At 49.4% G+C, this 17633-nt stretch overlaps 1 protein-coding gene across 4 annotated transcripts in view; it reads right to left on the bottom strand.

Annotated features, from left to right (window-relative positions):
* TACC2 (transforming acidic coiled-coil containing protein 2) overlaps nucleotides 1-17633 on the bottom strand; it is a 192608-nt gene that overhangs the window by 58224 nt on the left and 116751 nt on the right. The window lies entirely within an intron of this gene.

The raw sequence follows: 17633 nt of genomic DNA, 5'->3' as shown, positions 1-17633 counted from the left end.
GGTGTTGCAACCAGGGACTGTGAACCCCACATAAGGTCACCTCAGCAGACGTTTTACAATCAGTACTTCAGAGCTTCCTCATCCATCCTCTCATCAGATCCTCACAACAGGTGAGCCACGTGGATATCATTCCATGAAAATTTCAGCAGCACCTGTCACGTGCCAGGCACCACTGAATGAGTCAGACATTCAGCTCCTCACTTTCAAGAAGCTTGCGTCCTCCTGGATCCTGAGGATGAGAACTCAGAGCCATGCAGGGGCAGAGCCAAGAGGAGAACATGTGTCTTCTGCCCCTCATCCTAACCCAAGTGACTTCCTCTGTGTCCTAGAGGCTCCTGTGCATTGACAGGCTGGACTCCTTGTTTGGAAATCAGTCTCTAGTTCCCTTGGGCGCCATCAGTTTCCCACAGTGTCCTCATATCCAGAGCAATGGATCAAATGGAGTTTCTGCATCTACATCCGTGACCCCGGGGGGCAGCCAGCCTGGGTCTCCTGCGCTCTGCCTTCCTCACTCCCCGTGCCCCTTTCTATCAGCCATACCTTAACCCATTCCCTCTTTCAACCAACAAGTGGGGGTCTAAGCGGCCCCAGCCAGGCCATCCTGACTACAAGGGCTTGAGGTTCTTGGAACCTACCGGGAGTGACGAGGGGAGGTTGTGGGCCACCCAGACCTCTGGGGTCAGCCAAGTAGCCTCTGCAGGGGGATCAAGTCAGCCCCTGAATCCTGTTACCCTCATTGATTCACATCCTGGGCAAAAGGCAATGTCATCCCGGGGTCAAGGGAGACTGCAGTGCTGACTAATCTCAGAGCAGACTCTTTCAAAGAAGAGGCCACAGGATTTCTGCTCAGCCGAGAGCAGGGGTAGCTCCGGTTTTAGAATCCCAGCTCCTCAGTTCTTTAGGCTTAAAGTGTCCTCACCTAAGTGTGTGTGTGTGTCTCCCTGTCTCTGTGTCTATCTCTGTGTATCTCTGAATCCCTCTTGGCCTCTATCTGTCCCCCAGTCTCTGTCTCCCTCCCATCATATGTGTGTGTGTGTGTGTGTGTGTGTGTGTGTGTGTGTGTGTGTGTCCTCCAACCTCCTGCTTCTCTCTCAGTTTCTCTATCTCCCCCACCCCCTCCCCCCTCTAGTCAAAATGAGGAAAGCCACATTTGGAGGCTGCCCTGCTAATCTGAATCCTGCACTTTCCACCAACAATTAGAGCTCATGTGTTTTGACTTTATAAATCTTCATTTATAATTTTGCCTTTAAAGTGGTCCTTTAAAGATCTGCAAATTATTATTAATAATAGCAATAGAGAAAGGATTTGAGGGCTCTTACTACATCAGACATTAATATCCCTATACAGTCTTGTGCCACATCACGACGTTTCGATCAAGGACAGACCTCATAGACTACGGTGGTCCCAAAAGGATAGTACCATATAGCCTGGGTGTCTAGTAGGCTATACCACCCAGGTTTGTGTAAGTACACTCTATGACATTCGCACAATGATGAAATCGCCTAACAACACATTTCTCAGAAGGTATCCCTGTTGTTAGGCGACACATGACTGTACTCATCTCTTTGTAATGTTTCACTCAGTGTAAATACATTACTGAGTCACACTGAGAAGTCATTGTTTTTAACAAATATAGACACACCTTACATGTAGATTTCAACCGGCTTGCTAAAACCAGAGCAGCCCAGAGAGCATCGGGAGCCCCTTGTGAGGCCCAAGCAGCTGGGACTGTTCATCACAGCACCACGCCCTCCTGCTGAGCACGCTGACCTTGAGGGAAGCCTTGGGACACCCTGAAGCTTTGCCAACTGAGAGAGAACACGCTTCCAGAGTGGGTCTAGTTTTTGTTATATTTCGCTTATCTGCCCCGAGTAGATGCTCAACCAATACCTCCCACAGCTGTTTTCAGCTCATCAGAAAGACAATTCTCCCAAAAACCTCTTTCCCAGCTCTGCTGAATAAAGGGCAATGTGTGGTCCAGTGTGTGTCTCCATGAGTCTCAATCATGGTTTCGCATAGAGAAATAAAATGCAGACCTGGACTTGGGATGGGTGGCCAGAATACTTAAGTAAAAAGTCTGAAATCTAGAAAATTTTAAAAGCTCATTTTCTACTACTGTCTGCAAACAGCGCTTTTGTACAATAAAGGAGGACTTAAATCTTTTGTCCCTTTCCTTCCAATCTCTTTACATGATAAAAAGGAAAAGAATGGCTTGTAAACCACATGCCAATTGCAGGAAATAAGTATGGTTCAACACCTTGAAAACGTGCTTTTCTCTTAAGGCATTGCCTGCTTCAGCGTATTTTCACACCATTCTCTCATACCTAACACGCAGCAACGCCACCTCAGTCTTTGACCCACTTATTAAAAATCTGAACTGATGAGGTCTGATTTAAAGCACTTTCTTCACGTATAATAGATGCATTACGTGATTCTGACAATCTTATAGAAGAAAACAGCACAACATTCACCAAATACAAAAATGGGCACCAACAGATCTGGTTCCAAAATTCACATCCTGCCACCTGTGAGGTGAGCAAGTTCGGACGGGTTCCGTAACATCCCTGGGCTTCCGTTTCCTTTACACAGTGGGAAGTAGCAGGTAGTAGGGGGTACTACCACCTACCATGTAGGGTTGCTTTGAGAACTGAGTTTACTCCTGAAAAATGCCTTGAACAATGCCAGCCATTTAGAGGGCATTTACTCTCTCCAATCCGGCAGCCCGGGGTTCGCTGGTTCGGATCCCGGGCGCGCACCGACGCACTGCTTTGGCAAGCCATGCTGTGGCGGCATCCCATATAAAGTGGAGGAGGATGGGCATGGATGTTAGCCCAGGGCCGTCTTCCTCGGCAAAAAAAGAGGAGGATTGGCAGATGTTAGCACAGGGCTGATCTCCTCACAAAAAAAAAAAAAAAAAAAAAAAAATTCTACAACAAAGATTACTGTATCCTTCACCAAAACATAACCAGGCAAACATGAAGCAGAGTCATATTTTCTGTAAAGCCCCCTCTAGTCAGGGGACAGCTGTACCAAGGATTCGTGAGTTTACAGAGTGGTAAGATAACGTGATTTTCTTGCTCTTTCCACACACTCAACACCCCCCACCACACACACACACACACACACACACACAGCTAAAATGGCTGTGGGTGAGGAATTGTAAAATTAAGCAACAAACTTCACTCGAATATTTACTGAATTAATTCACAGCCACTCAGAGAGAAATTGTAATCAGCACAACAGAAGAAGTGCCAACACGGTTTGTTCCAGGCTCCGGGATGCACTGGGAGTTTCTCTCTTGCGTTCCCGAGAAGGAAGGCTTCTCAGAGACACGACAGGAAGAAGGAAGAGGGAGCCAGTCATCACAGAGCCAGGGAAAGAAGGTTCCAGGCAGAGATAACCTCAAGATGAAGAGCCCTGAGGTGGGAAGGAGCCTGCCAGCTGCAAGGAATGGGCTGGTTTACGGCCCCCAGGGACAGCAAAGTGGGCAAGGAGGAGAAAGTCCGCCATGAGGAGGGTTTTACATGGGAAGGACTCACCCTGATTTATGTTTTTAAAAGATCATTCTGACGACTCTGAGAACAGCAGCAGGAGTAGGACTGGGGGTGTCGGGGGGATTATTAGATGGGCTAGGAGATACTGGAGCCCAGAGGAAAGAAGATGGGGCTTCGACTAGCCCAGGAGCAACCGAGAAGGTGAGAAGTGGCCAGATTGGAGACCCACGTGGGAGGTTGAGATGGGTGTCGAGGAAACAGCTGTGATCCCAGGTTGTGTTTCAAGACATTTTGGCTAAAATAAGCATTTATTTTTACTTGCACTATAATTGATACAAGGAAGAAAATCATTTTTCTTGACTCCAAGAGACTCTGAATCATCTTTTATATTGGCTGATTTAATAATAACAAAACTATCACGGACATAATCAGCGGTTTAAATATGACAGGGCTGATAAGTAAACTCGGATTTCAATTACATATAACCAAGCTCCAATAAACAGATAAGATTTTCCACATCTAACAGGCAAACTGTTTCAAGGTTAAGGGTTTCGTGACAATAACCCAATTGAGTTAAAATCGACTCTCAGAGCCAACTTTCTTGCCAACAAACTACTCAATTTTGTGATAAAAGGAACAGAATACGGTATAAATCTGACAATAGTCACCTGGCTATTTCTACTCGTCATGCCTTCAAGCCTTCTGACTTACAAACACCCTCCAGCCTTCTCTTGTATTTTTAGGACAAGATGTGAAAGGCCAGCTTTGTGCTTTGTCTTCTCACAGCACGTGAGCCTATTTGCACCAAAGGGCTCAGCTTTCCATTATTTCAAGGTTCACACTATTTGAAAGACGTGCTTTTGGTTTCAACAGGAATTTTAATGTAAGTTGAATTAAATAATTAGAGGTTTATCTCTTTTCTTTATTTGTCACAGGAAGCGTTGATGGATTGAGCATTAGAAACAAGAAAAGGAAAGAATCAAGGATTCAGCCTAAGTTTCGGCTTACACAACGGGCTGAAGGATGGTACTGGTGACTGCACATGCTCTAGCATGAAGGGAGAATCTGACAACTTTTGCCCAAAATTAAGATGAAAAGCTTTGACTCGTGACATTTCCACATCGTACTTCCTTCATAAGCCAAGACCAGAGGGGTTTCACTTGCTTGGCTCAGGTGATAATGATCCAGACATCCACTGAGAGAACTGGCCAGCTCAAGATCAAACTCATTGATGAAAATCCATCAACCAGATCATCATTCCACAGCCTCTAAACTTGAGTAAATAGAAATCTTACAACAAAGATATCCATGATGGAAAAATAGCCTTTCCGCCAAAGAATGCAAAAATACTCAGATATGGAAAAATAATCAGACACTTCCTAAGTACCATTTCAAGATGGAGGCCCACAAACCCTCAATTTCCCCTTAGACACCATTTTCACCCCAGGACTTGGAAGCAATGCCTCAAGACAAGAGGGAAGGAGAGAAAGAATGGGGAGGGTATGTGTCAGTCAGAGCAAGGGACTGGGCAGGCACAACAAACACTTGACTCTGAGCCGTTAATGGATGCTCGTCTGAGGGAGCCCAGAGGGAGCTCACCCATCCTATCACTGGTACCCAGTGCTCTCCGCCTTAGCTCTTTCCAGGCCCCAGACAAGAGAAAACACAGACTTGCTTTCTGACACGTGGACCCATGGTAAACGTGGGCGGGGGGGCCTCCCAAAGGCTTGCAATGCTGCTCCTTCATGTCTTCAGAAAATTCGGAGTACCCTAGCTCTCTCTCGGGTCTGGAGTTCCAGCAGGAACCCTGGAGGTTTGGGAAAGGCCACGCCTGACTCTGGCACCTGGACACTCCCAGCTCTACATTGTCCCCCAACTCCCTTCTCCCTGCACAGAATAATGCTGCCGTTTGCATGTGATCACAGTCCGACAGGCCTGGGCCTTATCTCCTCCCAGTGTTGTTATCTTCGCTGCTTAGAAAACCTTTCCCCTCGGAGCTGTCCACTCCCTGGCCGTCAAGATAGTGTTTAAAAGGCCCTGGGCAGAGGCTCCTCATTGCTCCTCCAACCGCATGTCCCAAACATATCCGCCTTTCTCTCCATCCCAGCCTCCCTCCAAATGAGAATGCTTTATCTGAAATTCTTAAATTCCTACTGCCTTTCTTGTCTGCTAACTTGCTGTAACTAATCTCATATACATTCCGGCTTTCTAGGGTCAGACCACCCCTTTCAACAGCTCTAATCTGCATGGCTAGCTACAAGGTCACACATTTTTCAGGAAAAAATCTATTTTTGTCTACATATACAATGGGGTATTAAGTAAATTGTCGTTGCATTTTCCCCTTAACCACGATGAGCTGTGGGCACTGGGCACAGGTCCCCTCGCCCCCTGTAGAACAGACCAGCCTATTCCAAACAACTCCCCTGGTGGGCAGCCTCTTAGGCACTACACTAAACCATTATCCCCACGGGGTAAGACTTGAAGTTCTTTATTAATCAGGGAGGACCTCAAGGGAGAATTTCAGGAAAGCCAATTTCCAAACAATCCTAAAAGACAAAGGCAAATCTGGAAAACTCAGAATTAAAGTCAAGTTGTGTGACAAGAAACAAAAGGTGGGCTGTTTTCTCCCTTTTTCCCTGGAATACAAAGCCAAATCTGATCACATGACTTGGCTTTTAACTCCATCAAAGGCTCCCCACTGCTGTCTGAGCTCCTTAACACGACTCCCAAGGCCTTCCAAGACCTAGTCCCTGCCATTGCCCTCTGGTCCCACCTCCCATGCCTGCCCGCCGTGTGTCCAGGACTCAAGCCAAACCGAACAGCCTGCCCTCCACCAGCCCTCCAGGCCCCTCTGCACTCGCTCTTGCTGTTCCCTCCATCTGGTGTGCAGAAGTGTCACCTCCTCCATGCAGCCCTCCTGTCCTGCTCTCTTCATTGCTTCATCCCCAGTGAACGCTACAGTCTCTGTCCTGGTGCTTACAGCGTCCACACGCATGTTTCGGGTGTGCGGCATTGGCCTCCTCCAATAGAGCAAGAGCTCCCTGTAGGCTGGGGAGCGCCCAGTGTATCACCTTGGCCTCCAAGGTGCACAGGGCCGGCCTCCAATTCTTCGTGTGCAGCCATCATTCTGCCACTTTGACCTTTCCTATCTTACAACTTGACTGGTCCAATTTCGTCTAATATTTTTTTAGCAATGAAATGTTACATCTGGGTATGAGGCAGATACTTCCCAGGGCCCCTGCGATTTGGGCAATTCGTACTGTCTCCAGGAAGGTCTGTCCCCAATCACCCCACACCTCGGGTTCCCATGCATGCACCACGCCAGACACTTAGGCCCTGAGTTTTAGAAGGGATGGTCACATTTAGAGATGCAGGAGCAAAACGGCATCCAGAAAATTACAAATATAACATAATACAATAATATTTTGAGCAGAGATTCGGAAATGTTCTAGGAACACCCGGGAGGGTAAGCACAAAGAACAGAGGCTGTATTATTAAAGAAAGCCCATCTGAGCAGCTGGTTTCTGAGGTTTAGCACCTTCTTTTCCACTTCACAGGCACTAAGGGGATTTCTTCTTGTTATCAACAGTTCAGACGAGTGATACTAATATATCCTTTTGCACAATGTATTAACATTTCAGGTTTTTCTTCACCAGACTTCAGTAGGATTTACACTATATAAAAAACAAAACAAAACACAGGTATAGTACTTCCCGAACATTTTATGTATCATTTCTTCTCCAGAGTCCCCAAACACGAGCATGCATTCCCTTTTTCATCTGCAGAATTCACCTGCAACAGTGAGAAGGATGGGGTGCTAACCCCAGTTCACGGATGTTACAACTGAGGCTCTGAAAGCTGATGGTTCCAAGTCCACAGAGTAAGCTGACAATGCCACGTGCCCAGGAACACAGGACAGGTTTGCACTGAGCCAGTGCCGCGGTCCACCAGTTTCGTAAGGTGGTGTTTGTCAACTCTGCACTGCTCCCAACAGTGGAGATGGGCTGGTTAGTGCTGACCTGGGCATACTCTCCCCTCTTTATCTTGGGAGCAGCTGGGTCAGCTCATCAGCACCCCTCAGTCTCAATGCCACCTGCCTCTCTGGTCCATGTGAAATCCACGGGTCACAGATATGGACCCACAGTCACACCAGCCAGAAGGACAAGGAGGAAACAGAAGGCTTCCAGTCAGGAGAAAGAACCCTCGCAATCCACTGAGCCCGCGTGCAGAGTCAGGGCGACAGTCTTACAAAGGGAGGGCGGACACGAGGGAGAGAGAAATGCAGGGAAGAGAAGAGCTCCGCCGGCCGCAGCCTCTGCTCAGCCCCCAGCCCACTGTCCTGTGCATGGGAGCAGGTGGCTGGTGACCTCAGGGCCCAGCTCAATCTCACGGTGGCCTGGGAATCCAGGGGCAGCCCCAGGACTGTGCAGTCGGGCCAGATGCTAAGAGCTACGTCCCAGAGAGGGGTTGGCTTGGACACGCTCTTCCCTCATCTGTCACTAGAACAGCTGGACATGGCAGACATCAAGAACAAACATGTCTCCAAATTAAAGTTAACTTGTGTAACAAGAAGTGAACTTGTCTTTGGCTTCTGAAGCCCTGCTTTTCCCCATCCTCACAGACAGCACTTTGAAGCATCACCTTCCAGAGGACACCTTTCCCTCCTTACCTGGTGCTCTTTCCCACTGACCCCACCTCTGTCTAGCGTCCAGAACCATCGGCAGCAAGGGTCCCAGGAAAGCATTGCCGGAAGCTTCTGCCCACACATGCCCACACTCCTGCCCTTCCCCTTCCCTGTGCCTCCGGTCACTTCTCTCAAGCCTTGCCCTCATACCTAGAGGTACTCACTACAGGTGTGCAAACACCCGAGAGCTGTCCCACGGCCAGGCCTGCCTCCCCCGACACCCCAGTTAGGGCACGACACACAAGCTGGGCTGTTGACAGTCAGCTCATAGACCAACTGAGGCCCAGGGCCCAGCTCCAGGGCTCCTCGGTACCCCCACTGCCCCGGCTTGGCTCCAGGTCGGTGCAGACAGCACCACAGGCTGCAGGACGCAACTCCCCAGGAGCTGCGAGCCCACAGAGGTGTCAGGAGGTTAGAGGGGCGGCCCCACGGTAAGTCAGCTGTCGTAGATCAAAGAGTGTGATTCTACACTCATCCACAAACTCGGATGCTTTAGGTCTTTCAGGGAGTTTGTTCCAGTTTTTTTTGGGGGGGGCGTCCCTTTTCCCACAGTCATGATAATTACCCCTGAAAGAACCTGACCTGTCAGTCACAAGAGACATATTCCCTCTTTTCTTTAAGTCAGTTTGAATTGTTTGTTTTTTTCACGTACAACTGAAGGTGCCTAGCTAAGGTCACAGGCAAAGGCCTTCTGAGGAAGGAATATTCTGGGTGCAGCCCTGCCCGGGGATACCCCTTTAGACCCCAGGCTCCTGGTCACAAGACTACCACTGCCTAGCCCATACAAACTTCGCCAGTCACTGGTTTAGGAGGAGTCAAAACTCGGTGCTCACCACACTGGGGCTGCAACGCCACCGGGACGGGCCGGACCTTCGCGCCCCGCCCAGCTGCCCAGCTGCCTCTCGCACACCCTCCGTGCACTGCTGCCTGTTCTTTCTGCTGCCGCTCCCCCAAGAGCGGAGTTCCTTGGAGGCTGATGCTATGACGGATGACCCTCACTCCCCCAGCAGCCCTGCCCTCCAGGAAAAGTGTCTTCAGGGCCATTCTTTCTCCTCTCGACGCACTAAAGGAACTGAACACGGTCACAGGATCCACAGGAACGAGGCTGGGCTGGGAAATTCCACGCATGACCTACATGTGTGCAGCTGTTTTCCCTAAAGTAAAGCCAGCTTCTCCTGCCTTCTTCCTGGAAGGAAAATGCTTCCAGACGGCTCTAGGCGTGTCCCTTTAAAGGAGGACAATGGACAATTAGCAACTTCCCCAGGGCCCTGGAGAATGGCAAAGAGGAGTAACTCTAGGCAGCTGGAGCCCTCTTTGATCCAGATGCTTCTGAAGGTCCAGACAGACCCACATGTGATCCCCATTAAAGATGGTGCTTGTGCGGGAGCTGGAGAAGACACAGCTCCTCCGGGGCGGGTGGCTGCACACAGGTTGGCAACTCTCATTGTGATATCGTCCCCCACTGGATTTTCTCCCCCAGCAGCGGACAAAGAGCAGTCTGGGTGTCTGATAAGCGTCAAGCTTCAACCTAGACAAATGGCATGTCTTCAGCCACTTCCCACTCGAGATGAACAGGGAAAACATCCATCTGCTTGGAAACTGGTGTCTAGAGCATCCCTGAGGAGATGGGAGTAATCAGAAAAGAAAAAAACACTTTATGGCAAAGACACAAGGGAGGGCCTGGACCAATGGCCCACTGTCAGTCACTCTTATCCCCAAATACCCACATTTCCTCCAGGGAGAGAGAGTTTGCGATCTAAGCTTTTCACTGCTCTGGGAGGATGCCTCTGATTTAAGCTTACCAAATGATATAGTCCATCTAAAAATATATTTTTTAGTAAATTGAAAGTTAAAGGGAAAAGATTAAAACGACTACCTGACTCACTTTGAATAATGACTAGCAGGAAAGGCCTGAGTGATATTTCACAAATGATGTGCTTGTGGGATTTAAAACAACTTTCTATTAAGAAAAGGCCCTCTGGGGCCGGCCCCGTGGCTTAGCGGTTAAGTGTGCGCGCTCCGCTGCTGGCGGCCCGGGTTCGGATCCTGGGCGCGCACCGACACACCACACGTGGCCGGAGAGGCCATGCTGAGGCCGCGTCCCACATACAGCAACTAGAAGGATGTGCAGCTATGACGTACTACAATCTACTGGGGCTTTGGGGGGAAAATAAATAAATAAATAAAATCTTTAAAAAAAAAAAAAAAAGAAAAGGCCCTCTGAGATTTCTAAGATCCTGATGTTTCCAGCTCTAAAAAAAGTTTCAGACTCTTAAACGCCACAAACCCCTTGGAGTAAGTGAAGCTGGGATGCTGATGGCAAACTGGGCCCAGCAGTTGGCCTGAGGTGTCAGCCCCATATGATGGCTTCTTGGCTGGGCTGGAGCAAACCATGGGCAGAAGGGCCGCCCTCACCCCTGCCTCCACCCCCACCATCTGGCCCCCGCCGCTCTGCCCGGAGCCAGTGGCTGCTGCTTCTTCCATTTAAGGAGAAAGCAGAGGAAACAGCGAAAGCAGCAAACCCAGAGGGAACAACCCTTCTAAATAAGGGGGGTTGGCAGGTACAAAACTGCGGGAAGTCCAGCACTCCAGCAGGTACTTTACTGCACAGCCACGGGACGCACTGCACAGAAGACCCACCTTCCTGGTCACAGGAGCTGCTCTCCTTTGCAAGGGCTAAGAATGCAGGAACAAAGGTAATTTACTGCTCACAGCCCCACCCCAGCCTCCTCGAGAGCCTCTACAGGGCTTGCAGCGGCTGCCTCATCCACCCAGCAAGGAGCAGCTTCCTCGGGTACAAGGAGATGAAGGCAGGAGAGACCAGCCAAGAGAGAGACAGGAAGACGCCCGCTGAGGGGAGTGGAGGGGAGCTGAGCGCAGAGGTTTGGGAGAAAACAGACATCTAAGAAGAGCACACCATGCTGGAGGGGAGAGGCAAGAGAGGGGAGAAGGGGATATAGCAGGCTGTGGTGTGTGGGAAGGGGAGAGGCTGCAGTTGTCACCAGAGTGACCTGCTAAACGGCCGCAGCCTGCGGCGCATCCTTTCTCTGGATGCTCCGTGCAAGGGCATTTAAGCAGGAATGTGCTTCCGTTAACCAGTGGCACCAGCAGGATCCTGTGACGCCACACGGTGGCGACAGGCAGGCAGAGCGCTGAACCGGCTGTCTTTATGGCACTGGGCCAGGTCTTCATGCCAGGCCCGCGGAACCTGAATACCCGAGGTCCAGCCCAGCCTCTCCCTGTCCCTCCAAGTGCCCGAATGCAAGGCCCCACTGCATGGCTCAGTGTGGAGCAGATGTGCCTCTGATTCTTTTTGCTCGTAAGACAGTCAGTCCTTTGTTCATGCATTTATTCATTCAACAAATTATTTACTGAGTACCTACTATGTGTCAGCACTATGCGAGATGCTGGGGACACAAGTGTAAGGAGAATGCCCCCATGTTGCTCACATTCTGAGGAGAACAGTTAAAAGAGACCAATCAAATAACCACAAATGGTGCTGAGTATCAGAAAGAACTCGAACAAGAGAATGATAGAGAGCTGCATTGTCCCATACAACAGCCACTTGCCATATGTAGCTATTTAAATTTAAATTAATTAAAATCAAATCAAATTTAAAATTCCATTTCTTGGATGCGCTACCCACATTTCAAGCGCTCAAGAGCCACATGCGGCTACCACATTGGACACTGGAGATTATAAAACCTTTCCGTCATCGTAGAAGGTTCTATTGGACAGCACTGGAGAATAATGGCAGGAAAAGCTGTTGAGAATGAAAACTGGAGGAGCCGGCCATGCCAGCATGGGGCAGAATGCTATCTGGACAGCCTACAGCATGTGCAAAGGCTCTGAGGCAGGCAAGCGTTGCATGACAGGTGAGCAGTGTGGCTGGAGATCAGCAGGCAAGGGGAGGAGAGGTGGGGGCCAGGCCTGCAGGCCCTGACAAGCAGTTTGGATTTGAGACTAAAAGCAATGGGAAGCAGAGACAGGGAAGGACCATGATCCAGACTGTTTTAGGAAGAAGGGAGGTGAGGGACAAGGAGAAGACAAGATTGGACTGACAGGCTTCTGGCTGGAGCAGCTGGATGGATGAGGTACCAGGTGCTGAGGTGGGGAGCTGGGGTGGGGATGGGTTAGTCCATATGTGCATTTTTGTTTCTGACGGGAGGGAGGTCATCAGTTCTGTTTTGGACACGCTAAGCCTGAGCTCTCCCTCAGAAACCCCAGAGGAGACAGGAAGTAAGCAGCTGGGTAAGTACAGCGGTCAGATGAGCGGGAAGGATACGAATCCGGGCACTGTCGGTACCTGAGAGTATTTAAATCCCTGAGCACGGAGCAGACATCTTGGAGAGAGAGCAGAGAACAAAGAAGGTGGCCCAGGCCAAAGACTTGAGGACCCTCATGCGGATGCATGGCCATGAGGTCATGAGGGTAGCGGACATGGTCCCAGCCCTGAACCAACCAGCTGTGTGACCAGGGGCCAGCAAACTACAACTCACCGCCTGTTTCTGTAAATAAAGTTTTACTCTGGTTTACCAACTGTCAACAGCTGCTTTTGCACCGTAACCGCAGAGATGAGTTGTTGCAACAGAGACCATATGGCTGGCAAAGCCTAAAATATTTACTCTCTGGCCCTTTACAGAAAAAGTTTGCTGACCCCTTGATTTAAGCCATCCAGAGGCCTCAGTTTCCTTATCTACAAAATGGAGTAGAAGTGCCTGCCTCGTAGGATTGATGGATATATTTCTATAATGGAAAACACCTGAGTCTACTCGGTGAGGCTAAGAGGAAGAGCTGCTCACTCTTGGCTTTGACAGTGCAGCATCCAGCTCTGTTTTCGCGTCTGGCAACGGCAAACAGCACACCCGCTCTCCAGAAACAACTGCTAAAGCGAATTTGTAAATATAAAAAGAACCAGTGTCACCCGAGCTACCGCTTTCAATGCAGGATGCATATGAACAGTTCTGACTACACCAGTTCTTTGTGGCCAACCAGTCTCCCCCAGACTCCCATCCAACCTGAAACAAGAGCACTAGGCCACAAACAATCGGTTTTCGTGGAATTATTTGTTGACAATGCCTAAGTCTCCATCATCAGTCTTAAGGGAGAAGGATGGAATTGTTCAACATCCTTTGCTTACCCCGGACACTGCCCTGGCTCAGGCAATCCATCTGGCAAGAACAGCCAATCATATTTCAGGCTAAAGTGGTTCCTAGGCAACCAAAAATATAGCCAAAGAAACAGGCCATAGACTGTGGAAAGAAACCTGGGGATGGGGAGAGAGTGGTCCAGAATCCACTGACCTGGATGTAACAGTGGCCCACAGTCACTCCATCAGTATCCCAGTCCTAGCTGCTCTCCCTACCATTAGCAGGTGCCCTGTCCCAGTGCCCCAGCAGAAGGGATAGTCTGATACCCCTTGGACAACTGGTAGCTACCTGGAGAGCCTCGGAATGTTCTTGCCTTTTGCCCACCTCAGAGAAAGCCTACAGATAAGTTCCACAGAGAAGGTAGTGAACGTCCAGGATCCTTCTGGACATGGGCACCTGGCCACAGGGGCCATGCTAGAGATATCTAGGAATGATAGCCGAGGGAAAAAGCACCGGCTATGGACTGAATATTTGTGTCCCCGCCAAAATTTATACGTTGAAACTCTTATCTCCAATGTGATGGTAATGGGGTTGGGGTCTCTGGGAAGTAATTGGGTCATAAGGGGGGAGCCCTCATGATGGCATTAGTGCCCTTATAAGAAGAGACACGAGACAGTGTTCTCCCTTTCTCTCTCTTTCTCTGCTACGTGAGGACATAAAGAGAAGGCAGCCGTCTGTAAACCAGGAAGTGGGTTCTCACCAGACACTGGACCTGCCAGCACCCTGATCTTGGAGTTCCCAGCCTCCAGAACCATGAGAAATAAAAGTGTGTCGTGTAAGCCACCCGGTCCACAGTATTTTTGTTACAGCAATCTGAACTAAGGCAGCGCCCGCGAGGCCTTAGGGACTCCGGCAACTCCCACTCCACAGATAACTGCAGCTTTTTCAACTTTAGGGGGAATAAAACTCTACTAATTTTGCCCAACGATAATACCTAGGGTGAAATCTGCTTCCAGGAACTGAGAAACTGTGTGCAGCCCACAGGAATGCTGTCATTTACACTGAATGACTTCACCAAGGGGCACCTCAAGAAACAAGGCTTTGAAAGAGACCCAACGAGGCCTAAAGAAAGATCCCGCCAGAAGCCCCAGCGGCCCCTTCTGGCCTCCTGAGTGACTGAAATGCTGGCAGTTTCCAGGCACAGAGTGTCCCCACTTTTGCTGCAGTCTGGTGTTTCTGTCTTCTCAGACTCTTTACAGATGTGGCACCTCACCTCTGAGAAACCCTATGAGGCAGCGGGGAGCAAAATCAGAGCCACTGGACCCTCTCAACAGCTCTCAGGCTGAAAGAGAGGGTTAGGAGCCACACGGGGGTGGAAGGGATCACATCTCTGCTTTGTCGTCTGTGACCACAGATGCGTGCAGAGCTCCAACCCCGCTCCTGGAACCACTCAACCTAGTGAGGCAGCACCCATGATTTCTCTCTGGTCCCAGCCACTCTCTCAGGTACAATTCTGACCTCAATCTGCTTCTCAAATCCCAGCCCAAACTCATCAACTTTCCCCCACGCGTGATCCTAATCTGGTTTTCTCATCCTGGCTAATGCCACATCCTTCTTAGTCATCCGAGCGTAAAACCACCGTCTTTAACATTCCCTCTCCCGTCTCATCAATCATGGGGCCTGTTGCTTCATCCTTCATCACATCTCTCCACCCGTCTTGGCCCTTCTATTTTGATCCTCACGGATCTACAGAGGCATGGGTTTCCCTATTTGTGACTTGTTTTTTAGAGCCCAAGACATGAATGGTGTCACAGCTGAGGCAGGCTGAACTTGCCAACAGAACAACCAATCGCTCTCCAATGATAATGGCCCCCCAGCTGCCTCTCGGTGGGTGCGGGGACGTGGAGAAAGCTGAGGGAACCCCCGGAACGGGGGTCTCGAACTACACAAAGGAAGAAGTACTTAACGCTGCTTCGCTTAGCAGAAGCCGAGCCACAAGGAGCTGACGCGGGAGGAAGGCTCTAACAGCAGGTCTAATCAATAGACTCAGACCACGTGCACTCAAGTACTTCCCACCCCTTTCCGGTATTTCCCTCCCATCCACCCAAAGTAAGTGTTTTCAGTGGCAGAATTCTCCTCTTCCTGTCACCCGTCTTCTGTTTGGAAGCAATGGCTACTGTTGATACCAGAACTTCTTTCCCAGACAGGAAAAAGCAGCAGTTAGAAAAGGAGCCAGCAGTTCCTCATGGACCAGGATGGAGGGAGTTGACTAGCACAGGGCTTCTCAAACTTTTTTGCCTATAAATCACCTGATTTGCCTACAAATCAGGGCATCTTTACAAATCTTTGGTTAAAATAGAGATTCTGATTCAGTGGGTCCGGGGTGGGGCCTGAGATTCTGCATATCTAGCAAGCCCCTAGGGAAAGCTGATGCAGCTAACTCTGGACCACCCTGGGAGTAGCAAGGGATGGGTCAAGGCTTGACCCTCCATCCTCCTGCCCAACCCCAATCCCATATGCCTTCCTGTTCCTCCAGGCTTTACGCTGCTACTCCCCAAAGGGGTGACATGGGGCTCCAGATCTCCTTCCCTCCTTAGCCTACTGCACTCCTGTACAAAGTGAAGCTATCAGTCGGGGCTACAAAAGCTGCCCAAAGGCACCCCAAACAGGAAATCTGAAGGAAAGAAATCCTAGAACTAAAAAGAATTCCTGCAGGCTCTTCCAAATCATCCTCATCTTCCTGTCTTTTTGTTTCACTCTTACGCACGGGCCCTCCTTAAGCCGATCTTTCCCAGGGAACAATTGGAGAAAAAGAGAAACGCTCACTCTAGACTCCGGTTGTCAAGACTGTACCTCGTGGCAGGTGTGCACCCTCAGCTCATCTCCATCCCTGTAACCCTAAGAGCATCGTCCTACAGTGGAAGCTTCTTTCCTGCCATGGACCACGCGCTACGCTGTCTTGTGTATTATTCACATGCATGCGTTTTTAGGTGTACAGAAATACATGCTATCATGAAAGACTTGAGCCTGTGCAGAAAAGAGGTGCTCTCGGAATACACTTTTTTAAAACCTCTAGACTGGAAATGAGCAAATCTGTAGTAGAAAAACAAGCCCGTTATTCTGACAGCAGAGGTGGGATTTTAGAGAAGAATAGTCGCTAGGAATGGCACCAGCCCCAAACATTTCCACTCTCTCCATTTTTTAAAACAAAAATACTAGGGGATAGACAGAGGGTGGGATTTTGTGAATGAGTAAATATACTATCTTAAAAATCTATACTTAGAGACATTTCAGAAGCAGCAGTTCCAAGGAGAGATGCCTCAGGCTGGTGCTTATGGACGACTCAGCCCTGCAATATTGGATAAGCAGCTTCCATCACAATGTGGCCATTCAGCCTGGAGTTCAACACTGCTATCCCCACAGGGCAGAACCTTAGGGGACCTTATCCAAAAAGGCAGCTTCCACCTAACAGAATCCCTCCAAACTCAGCCCTCGGCCAACAGAACACTTGTCATTTATTAACTCAACCAGGAAAGAGGGTGGGGATGTCGGGGACTGGTGAGCTGAATTTCCAATGGCTGAAGAGCATTCTTCCCAAAGATAAGGTCACATTATCTTTTCCAAGTCTCTTAAGTTCTTTGACAGGTCTGAGCCCTGATAGCTAGCTAGCTAGTGCCTACCACCGATTAACTGATTTTCAGTCTAGAGACTTAAAAAAAAATGGGTTGAAGTAGTTCTTTTCTGCTTAGGCTGGAGTCCTTCATGGTAGTACGTATTTCCACGCATCAAACAATACTACACATGGATGAAAAACAGCGCAGGCATAGTGCAAGGCTCATGGTACTAAAAACAATCCTCCAACACGAGGCGCCTCCATTGTAAGATGATGCCTTCTCGAGTTACAGGGATGAAGACAAATGATCGGTGCACACCTGCTCCTGAGTATGGCTCGCTGCTAAAGAGCTGGAGCCTGGAAAACCATGAGGCTCGGTCTAGCATTACATCACCACGCCGAGCAGCTCCTCATTGAAGCCGAGGCATGGGGACAAGTGAGGAAGCCCCACACGGCACCCCGTCCCTACTATATAACACACAGACCAATCCCTGCTATCTTTAATCTACACACCCATGATTCCCATGAACCGACCACTTTACCGCCCCAACCCTAAATCCCCAGAAAATACTCTTCTCTGAGACACATTCTTCTCCTTGGAAAAGGAGAGCAGGTTGGCTGGGATGTGGAGGCCCACTTTGGATATATGCCTGACCTGCTGAAATCTATTCAATAAGCCCCATCCTCCAGACATGCCTGGGTAGGAACCAGAGACGACCATATAGAAATGGCAATTCTAATAAACACACATC

Source organism: Ceratotherium simum, chromosome 6 (genome assembly GCF_057802395.1).
Source record: "Ceratotherium simum simum isolate JZ-2026a chromosome 6, ASM5780239v1, whole genome shotgun sequence".
Classification (NCBI taxonomy): Eukaryota; Metazoa; Chordata; class Mammalia; order Perissodactyla; family Rhinocerotidae; genus Ceratotherium; species Ceratotherium simum.
Note: the sequence above shows the minus strand (reverse complement) of the source record. Positions and strands in the feature narration are given on the sequence as shown.